This window comes from Panthera leo, chromosome B4, assembly GCF_018350215.1.
Source record: "Panthera leo isolate Ple1 chromosome B4, P.leo_Ple1_pat1.1, whole genome shotgun sequence".
Lineage (NCBI taxonomy): Eukaryota > Metazoa > Chordata > Mammalia > Carnivora > Felidae > Panthera > Panthera leo.
In genome coordinates, this window is record NC_056685.1 from 104,647,313 (window position 1) to 104,657,604 (window position 10,292).

A 10,292-nucleotide genomic window follows, 5' to 3' on the forward strand; every position below is an offset into this window, starting at 1 on the left:
TCTCCCTCTCTCTCTGACCCTCCCCCATTCATGTTCTGTCTCTCTCTGTCTCAAAAATAAATAAATGTTAAAAAAAATTTGTTTAAAGATAGTGATTCAATAATTGTATATTCTTGTATAATCCCTTAATTTTCAGTAGCAAATCATACTTGTCTATACACAATATTTTAAAATATTTTTCTTTGCTATTTACATAGGATATTAAAACTGTGATTTTTTATCACTCATAATCTCTAGTCTCAAGTAGATTAAAAAATATTAACTGGCCATAAACATTAGCAGATAGCGACCTGGTGATGAGTGGTTCTCTGCAATGTGGTGGTATTGATTTATTTTTAAAATAATTGAATGTCTACTGAGTGCCAGACTTTAAGTGCTTGGGATTCATCTGGGAACATGACAGGCAAGGTCTTTACTTTAGAAAATGTTATGAACTAGTTAGAAAAATATTCTAAAACCAAAAAAAAAATGTATGTATGACATAAGGGCTATGAAGAAAATTTAAATTGAGCAAAATGACAATATAATACATCTACATCACTTGTCAGCACTCAAACTGAGTACTCTAACCACCTCTTAACTTCACCTCATAAACTTGAGATTGCAGGGTCTATAAATACTTTTAGCATATGTTCACAGCAATAACTGTTTTTCCACACAAAATCATCCACAAACTGGAGGAATAGTAACTTTTAAAATATGTTTTACAAATTAGAAAACAACAAGCTTCAGCCACCTTAAATGGCTGGCCCGGCTCAAGTAGCTGGGACTTGAATCTAGGTGCATCGAAGAAAACTTGATTAAAATTATTTGACATGGCAGGCAAATGATGGATATACATGACTATAGCATAGCCCTGACTGAAGAGTGTTTCATCCAGGATATAGTTCACCATCCTTAATTGCTGGGTAGAAGTAGTCATGCTTCATCAAAAATAACCTACAAAAAAATCTAACCGTTGGAAAACATGAGTGTGGAAATAAGTCAAAGGGTTGGTCTCAACGTCATTCTTCCTTCTAGTAAATGTCTACCTCCAGAAGCCATGAGAGATTGCATGCAAAAAAGATTTAGGTCATCTATCTTAATCTTTAAACTTCCCTGTTATAATTTACAGACATTATCAAAGGTGAATGGGAGAACCAGAGAGTGAGCTTAAGACAGAACTTTTGCAGGGACTTCCTTGTTTTCCCCACGCATGACTGACACTCACTGGATGGGTTCCCCACAGCCCCGGTAGTCATAAAAAGAATCCTACTCGGCATTCCATCAAGACAAGGCAAGTGGCTCTTTTTACCAGTTTAAATGTGAGTTGATACAAGTAGCTTCTGGGGAACATCGATGTGCTAAATAGCTTTTGGAGAAACGGACTTAAAAAGCTAATTGAGAGGCAATCCAGTAGATTTCTCTAGAGGTACACTAGATAGATTGTCGAAGTGACAAAAAGGGTTGCTAAATACCTGGAGGGATCATCTTCTAAATGAGATTCAAAATGGAAGTGTTCATGTTGATGCTAAAAGGCCTATTACTGGTTAGTGTCCACAGCAGGACAGAACAATTAGGAAATTTAGGAATAGATTTCATTTGTGCCTCCAATAATGTAGGTAAGGTTTACAAATCAAGTTCTTCCTTGCTTCAATGAATTCATGTTTATTAATAAATACAAAAGTATTTGAAGTATATTTGATTGTATTGCACTCTATGCCTCAGGGAAATCTCTTACATATATATCACTAATTGAAACATTACCAATTGCATAAAATAGCATTTAACCATTAGAATCAAAATAATACAAAGGGAATCATTCATTAATTTTTGAATTCCATATCTTTACTCTCCTCCCAGAATTTTCTAATGGACAAGGTCAATTACCTTGGAGAATATGCTTCTACACTGGTTTTTTGTACATAGGACTCTGGTTATTGGAGGAGATCATTTAGAGGATGTGACCACCAGTTGATTCCAAGCTGGACCTAGACAATCAGGTGCTCCTCACCTCATCCTCTGTTTTTGGAATGTGTGTTCTGCCCAGCCATTCCATAGCTGGTGCCATTTCAAGGATGCAACCTTGAAAGAGAAGTGCATTACTGAGAACATCTAGACATGATTAAACCCAGTTAGGGTCTCTTTATAAACTTTTAAGAGGCTTGTGCAGAGATCTGCTTGTCTTGAAGCCACCCAAGACAAGTTTCATAGATAAGTGCCCTTGCTTATTAAAACTGCCCCTGCCAATCTATAGTTGCCTGTCTTTCTTAGGTCTCTCCTTGCCTTTCCTGTATGGCGGCCAGTTTCAGATTTCACCTCGGAAATTCTTGAGGTTTTGAACCAACACCACTCAAGCAAAGTGCTAGTAAATGAAGACAAGACCCCAGTAATATCTGTGACAATCAAATTTGCAACATTTCCCTCCAAAGCTCCCATCCAATCCTAGCATAGGCCAGATCCTATTGTGGAGCCTATTGGGCTCAGAGGAAGTGGCCATGTATGTGCTATGAAGGTGGAATGTAGGGGATGTAAGTTCATCAGACAGCCCCAACACAAGGCCCCTGTGTAAGCACCTGGTCCCAAATCCAGAACTGATATTCTCCCAAATTCAAGCTCACTGATTACAATGCTTCAGACATGAGAAGCACTCAATCAATACTTGTTTAAGTGTTTAATTAATTAGCTAATGATAAAGGTAAGTGGGAGAACTCAAAAAAGTAAGCATAATCATGTGACATTTTAAAAGCAAGCAAAACAAAAAGCGTCAAGAAAAATGGAGAACCTTCTATTTAATATGCCTTTGATAAGTCATATAATATGCAACATGTTAAAACTGACAAAATCTTAAGACAACAAGGGAGTCTATGAGTGCATTAGATCCACTCACTTCAAAATTCATTTTGAAATTTCTAAGCTTTCCAGCAAAATCGTCCTCTCATCTTTTCTTGAAAATAGCTACACATATTCCTGAGCAAATTGACATGAAAGTTTTATAAACCTAATGGTGTTGGATATAAAAGAGATGATTAATCACTATGTCACTTTGAAACTTAATTTTTCTTACTTTCACAATATATTGTTTATAAGAACTGTTTCATTTTTATTTTTCTCAAAATTGTAAATATAAAAATTAAAATCTTTTCTTTGTAGAAATTTTGGGAAACTGTGGAAATCTTGAAGAGAAAAAGACAACTTGTGTTCCTATCAACCTGCATCCCAGCATTAAACTTTCTTTAATATTTTGATATATTTCCTTCTGGACTTTTTTAATTCACAAATTTAAATAAAATTAAGTTTATTTATTCAGTGTGTGTGTGTGTGTGTGTGTGTGTGTGTGTGAGTGTGTGTGTGTGTGTGTGTGTGTGTATGAGTGGCTCAGTCAGCTGAGCATCTGACTTTGGTTTAGGCTCAGGTCATGATCTCATGGTTCATGAGTTCAAGCCCCATGTTGGGCTCCATGATGATGGTGTGGAGTCTGCTTAGGATTCTCATTCTCCCCACTCCTCCTGGCTGCCCCTCCCCTGCTCATGATCTTTGAAAGAGAGAGAGAGAGAGCCTGTATATATACATATGCAATGGAGTACTACTTGGCAATGAAAAATAATGAAATCTTGCCATTTGCAACAACGTGGATGGAACTGGAGGGTATTATGCTAAGCGAAATAAGTCAGTCAGAGAAAGACAAACATATGATTTCACTCATGTGTGGAATTTGAGAAATGCACCAGATGAACATAGGAGAAGGGAAGGAAAAATAAGATAAAAAGAGAGAGGAAGGCAAATCATAAGAGACTCTTAAATACAGAGAACAAACTGAAGGTTGCTGGAGGGGAGGGGATAGAAGGATGGATTAAATGGGTGATGGGCATTAAGGAGGGCACTTGTTGGGATTTGTTAGGACCATTCCAGGGAACTAACACACATGTGAACAAATTATGATTTATGTAACCATTCTCAGACACACAGGAATTTTTCCCATTTTTTTCTTTTGCTATCATAAGTAAGGCTAGAATCCTTGACATTCATTCATTCATTCAATAAATATTTATTAAATACCTACTATATGCCAGATACTCTTGCAGATAATTGGAGGTACAAGACATCAGCACAAGATAAAGATTTCAGTCTTGTTATCCAATGAAAAATACACATGATAAATATGTAAATTATAGGGTATGTTAGAAGATGTTATGTGCAAAGTAATAAGAATAGAATAAGGAAGTTTGGGATGTAAAGGTAGGATTTGCAATTTAAATAGGTTGGTTAGGGAAGGTCTTACTGAATAGTTGACTGTTAAGATGGATGAGAAGGCAGTGAGGGAGCTATCCACAATTATCCCAGAAAGAACTTCCAGATAAAGGAAAGGGTCAATGTAAAGTGTCAGCTTCTGAACATGTCTTTAGGGATAAATTCCTAGGAATGCAATTACCAAGTCAAAGTGCACGGATATTTTTAAACCTCTTGATAAATATCATCTGCCTGAAAGATTGCATCAGAATAGACACTCACTAGAAACGCATGAGAAATGACTTCCCAAATTAAAACACTATATACAATTGTTTTCAACTGCTATACTGAAAGGTTAAAACAAAAACTAAAAAACAAAATCTGTAATGATCTGAAATGTGCATTTTCTTTTTTTTTAATTTTTTTAACATTTATTCATCTTTGAGAGACAGAGAGAGAAAGAGCATGAGCGGGGAAGGTGCAGAGAAAGGGGGACACAGAATCCAAAGCAGGCTCCAGGCTCTTAGCAATCAGCACAGAGCCCAACGCGGGGCTCGAACCCATGAACTGAGAGATCATGACCTGAGCCGAAGTCGGACTCTCAACCGACTGAGCCACCCAGGCACCCCTGAAATTTGCATTTTCTGATGAGAATTTTTTTTGTATATGTAATAATCATTTGTAGTTTTAAGAAAGGCCTATGTTTTGAAGTGTATGCTCTTTTCAATATTGAGCTGTGATCTATAACCTTTAATATGTGGTACAAACATTTTTTTTCCCATTTGGAACTTGCCTTTTAAGTTTGATTATGTTTATTTTGACATGCATAAATATTTTTAAGTTTAGGTAGTAAAATATATACTTTTTTTTCTTTATGATTCATTTTGAGGTAATGTTCACTTATTTCCTATCTCCAAGAAAAGGTGAATAATCTAGTATATTTTTTCTAGCTGTTTTATACCTGTTTTCAATTAAGTCCATTTTGCAAAGACACTTACAACTTTTCATGAAAGATGACTGGAATCTTAACATTAGTTAAATATGTGTTTCTTGAAAAATTCAAAATTCAAATGCTCCTCTCAGGTAAAATATTTTGAAAATAGAAACAGAAAATTCAGCAATGATAATAGTTAAAATATATCAGTCTAGATATTTATTTCAAAATTTAACTCTGGCTGTGCTACAAAGTGTATATAGTTGAGATATATTAGCTTTAAAATAAATGTTAAAATTATTCTAACAACACATTTTTAATATCTAATTCTACTTGTAATACACACTTTTCAATATTTAATTCTATTTATAATTTATCATCTTGTGTAAATACACACACGTGCACACACACACACACACACACAGAGCAGATAATATGTATTGACAATAAACAGAGCAAAATGTGGAGCAAAATGAAATGGATACATCAAACTCAGGGTAATCGAGTTACCCTGATAGAGCATTAAATTTAACACTGAGCTTCCTGGCTTAAAAAATATTTGATACAACAGAATCAGGTCTACCTCTGCTATCACAAAACAAGTGGCCCACAGGGCTTTTGTAACCTTTGCTTGATTGAATTACTGCTACTGAGAGGTTCAGTGAAGCATTTTCTACTTCATAGCAGTCTCCATCATTCTGATATTTATAAATATCAAAGAGCAGCAGGCTGCAGACAAAAACTTGCATTGGAAGAACGCAGCTTTTTCAAAATATACAATATAAATTTATCTACGTATAAGTTCCTACTAAAATGTCAACCCCCTCCTAGGTTATCATGTTTGCAGGGTTTTCTAATTTCTCATACTCAAAATAAATAAATAAATAAATGCATACATACATACATACATACTTCAAAATGTTCAGAAGTGTTAGTCATTCAAGATTTTCATCTGTTTATATGTCCATTCAAGTATTAGAAACGTGTTCATGTGATAAAAAAATAAATGACAAAATAATCAACACTTATTAACTCATCTATAATCATTTTCTCTGGATTTTTTTTCTGACTTTGGGTTTCAAAAATAAGTCAGAATCCCATTTACTATACTCCACATATTATTTCAATTTTATGTTATCTTCATTGTATGCATAAACTTGTGCCAAAAATTCTTCTTGTTCAAAAGGAAATTTAGGCTCTCCTCTAAATTATGTGACTTATGGAGGTCCTATAAATATTTACACAAGTTTTGATTATGTAGGTGTAAACTTTGATCAGTGAAGATATTTGATGGACTATTTTTAATTCTTAAATTTCTTCCATAAATCGGTAAAAGAACATATTTCTAAATGATTTTTAATTCCTTGCCAGTAAAACAGTACCTTGTACTCCCTCTGCTGGCTTTGGATGGCACTTTAACTTAAAAAGACATTCTTATATTTGCATAATAATCTAGCATAAAACAGAAGCACTTAGAAACATTTTACATTTTACATGACTTCAACTATGATATAAATTCAAGTAAAAATATGTATATTTATCTCCTATCAGACTTAAAAATTATAGTTTAGTGTCATAAGAATATTGAAGGAATAGTAACATAAAATCACAGTAATCAATACAGTTTGAGGCAGACACAAGAAAAGACAAAAAGATAGTATAGAGAGTAGAGCATCCAAAACACATCCAAAAACGCACTTATTAAATTTTAGGAATTTAATAAATGACAAGCAAGACAATTTAGTCCAGTTTGGAATGAGTTTCATAACAATGTATGTTGACATAATGAGTCACATTTTTGGAAGAAAACAAGGATAAACCTCTACCTTTTACTCCATACAAATGGAAATTCCAGATGCAATTTTAAAACTTTAAAAATAAATGTTAAACCCATACAAACACTAGAATAATGTCAGAGAATTTCGTATCTCTAGATGGGGAAAGTCTTCCTCAACAACACAAGAGATTTAAAAGTTAGAAGGAAAAAGGTCACCATATTAAGCTGCATGTACATTTCATAAGAGGAAAACACCATAAACAAAGTCAAAGGAAAGTGATTAGGAGCAACTATTGCAACAGATATGATAGGTAAAGGTACAAATGCCCTATTATTTAAAGGCTTTTACAAAGTAGTAAGAAAAAGAAAAGGAACCTGAGGGAAAAATAAACCAAGCCTTTTGCTAAGGAAATTTACAGAAGAAACCCAAATAGTCAACAAGCATCTGAAAAACTACTCATCCTCCTAGTAGTCAAGGAAAAGGAAAAGGAAAATGAGATGCATAATGAGAGTTACAAACCATTAACAGGATAATGATGTTAAGCCCTGTTCAAACTGGCAAAAATTAAAAATACAAAAACATACAGTACAAGCTGCTGCAATGTTTTAAAAAATATTTGACAAGTCTTTAAATCAAACACACACACACACACACACACACACACACACACGCATACACACGTTTGACACAATAATTCCACCTGGGGAATCTATCCAACAAAAACAAAAGTGCCAACATCTAAGGCCATATATCTAGTGACATTTAATGTAACAAATGTTGCAAAAACCAGGGAACATTCAAATAACAATCAAAGATAAAACATATGGATAAATGGATAAATGTTGGTACAATCATATTATGCAATTATTTAAAGATATATAGAAAGAGATCAGAAAGAAATATGTATCAATCATATTTAAGGTGAATCATGATAAATCATTACTAAAAGCATTAACAATACCCCATTTATGATTTTTTATGTTTGTGTGAGCATAAAAGGCATTGTGAAAGGAAAAGAACTCAGCCTTTTATAGTAGCTACCAAGGGGTAAGAATGAAGAGGGTGGGGGTAAATTTTAACTTTTTATTTATATATCTTTGAATTTCTTATTAGTTAAGACAAGTATCAATATGTCTGTAGGTTGCTATTTAAAAAAAATAAAATTTGAATACATGAAGTATTCGTGTCTTTCAGGAAATAAGGTACATTCTGTACATATTGAAGTCATAGGGTCTATCTTTTTTTTTTTTTTTGAAGTTTATTTATTTATTTTGAAAGAGAGAGCATGCAGGGGAGGGGAAGAGAGAGCGAGAATCCCAAGCCAGCTCCGTACCATCAGCGTGGAGCCAGGTATGGGGCTTGAACTCGAACTGTGAGACCTTGACCTGAGCGGAAACCGAGAGTCAGACACTTAGCGGACTGAGCCACCCAGGTGCCCCTAGGGTCTATCTTAATTTCTCTTTTTCTTTTACCCCTAAAGGTGAAAGAGGCTTTAATCACCCTGCAGTGTGTGTCCATGTAATCTGGGTGGAGAGAGGTGACAAGTAGCCCGGGAATTTCCAGCATCCAGTAGGGGAACTACAACACCCCAAGTACACATAGTTGGAAAAACTCCCCAAGGAATGTTGAAAACAACCCTCTAATCCCTCACCTGTGCTGAGAACTACAGCTTTACTGATTAGGTAGTGAAAACCTTCTCTTCAATTTCTTTCTACCAGTTTCACTGGGGACTGGCTGTGATCGCAGGTGCCAGCAATACTGACTCCCAAAATGGCCTCCAAATTATTCTGGAAAAATACCGCAGCGTTTTGGTTTTTTTTTTCCTCAGCTTTGGCTGCACATTAAAATCAACCGGGAACAAACAAAAGAATACTGTACTCAAGCTGATTGGATCAGATTTTTGGACTCGGGGATTGCTTATACTGTGCTCATATTTTTGAAAAGCTCTCCAGATGATTCTGAAGCAGAGTGAGGGCTGAGAACTATTAACAGGGTAAGTACTTTAAACCTGGTGGTAAGATGGTAACTGGAATCTGCAGCTTGCCTCAGCCAGGCAGCCTAAAGGAGAGGAGATGGTTATGGTGCCAGGTAGAAAAAAAAATAAAAACCTGGAACTCTAGATACACTGCTGTATTTTTTCCATGCTTTCTTTAAAAAAAAAAAAAAAACCTAGCTTTGTTGATTTATAATCTGGGGCTCTTATGAATAATGTTCACATGTTCATACAAGTCTTTGTATAGGCATTTTTTGGTTCTTTTTAAAAGTGAATATTTTGGAATAGACTCACCAAATTGTATGGTAGGTGTATGTTTAACTTTTTTAAAACTGCCAAATTTCTCCAAAGTGTCTGTACCATTTTACATTTTCACCAGTAATGTTTGAAAGTGTTAGGAGACAATTTTTATGTCTCTTTCATGTTTCTCCACATTTGCCAGCAGAAATAACTGCTCTTTTGTTTCAGACTATCTTTTTTTTTAAAGTATGTTTGTATAGCGAACCTCCTTGAAAAAGCCAAGAGAATGTTTGTTTACTCTCTAGTATAATAAAAATACTATCTCCCTCTGGGGCAAAGGTCAGCAGATTTGCTTGCAGCCCAATATAAAAGATTTATATTTCCTAAGCTTAGGGCTCTTCAGGTGTGATTTTAAAAAAGAAAAACAACAGTACACATAGCATCCACCCAGCTTTCATTGCATCATTCTGTGGGAATTAGAGCTGGAGGAACTGGTCTAAGAAAGCAACCTGGGCGCACCTGAGTTGTTCAGTCATTAAGCAGCCGACTCTTGATTTCAGCCCTGGTCAGGATCTCACAGCTCGTGGGATTGAGCCCCGCAGTGAGCTCTTTGCTGACAATATGGAGCCTGTTTGGGATTCTCTCTCTCTCTCTCTCTCTCTCTCTCTCTCTCTCTCTCTCTCTCTCTCTCTCTCTCTCCCTCTCTCCCCCTCTCCCCCTCCCCCCCTCCACCCCTCCCCCACTTGCGTTTTTTCTCTCTCTCTCTCTTTCTCAAAATAAATAAAGATTAAAAAAGAAAATAATACTCTGGTTTCTGCTATTATTATAATAAACCATCCTTTTTGTCTCAGAGTCAGGGGTCTTGTGTCTTCTGCCAGCATCCACAAAATGTGCAGATAACTTGTTAGCTTGCAAGTAGGGTAAAATCTCAGACCTTTCCATTTTTGGCAGAAGATTCCAGTTTGTTCACATCCTCATCAACTTTCATATTGTCTTCTTTGGATTTTAGCCATTCTAGTAGATATGACTTAAAGTGAATTTCTATAATGACCAATTATACTGGGCATCTTTTTGTGTGCCTATTGCCATCCATATATCGTCTTTGGTGATGTGTCTATTCAAATACTTGGCCCCATTT

The 10,292-nt window shown here is 35.4% G+C and overlaps 1 long non-coding RNA gene across 1 annotated transcript in view; it reads left to right on the forward strand.

Moving 5' to 3' along the window:
* LOC122224870 overlaps positions 1-3,231 on the forward strand; it is a 62,200-nt gene extending 58,969 nt beyond the window's left edge. Inside the window, exon 4 of the long non-coding RNA XR_006204969.1 lies at positions 3,133-3,231. This is a non-coding gene — a long non-coding RNA (uncharacterized LOC122224870). The remainder of the gene's footprint in view (positions 1-3,132) is intronic.
* The last annotated feature ends 7,061 nt before the right edge of the window (positions 3,232-10,292 follow it).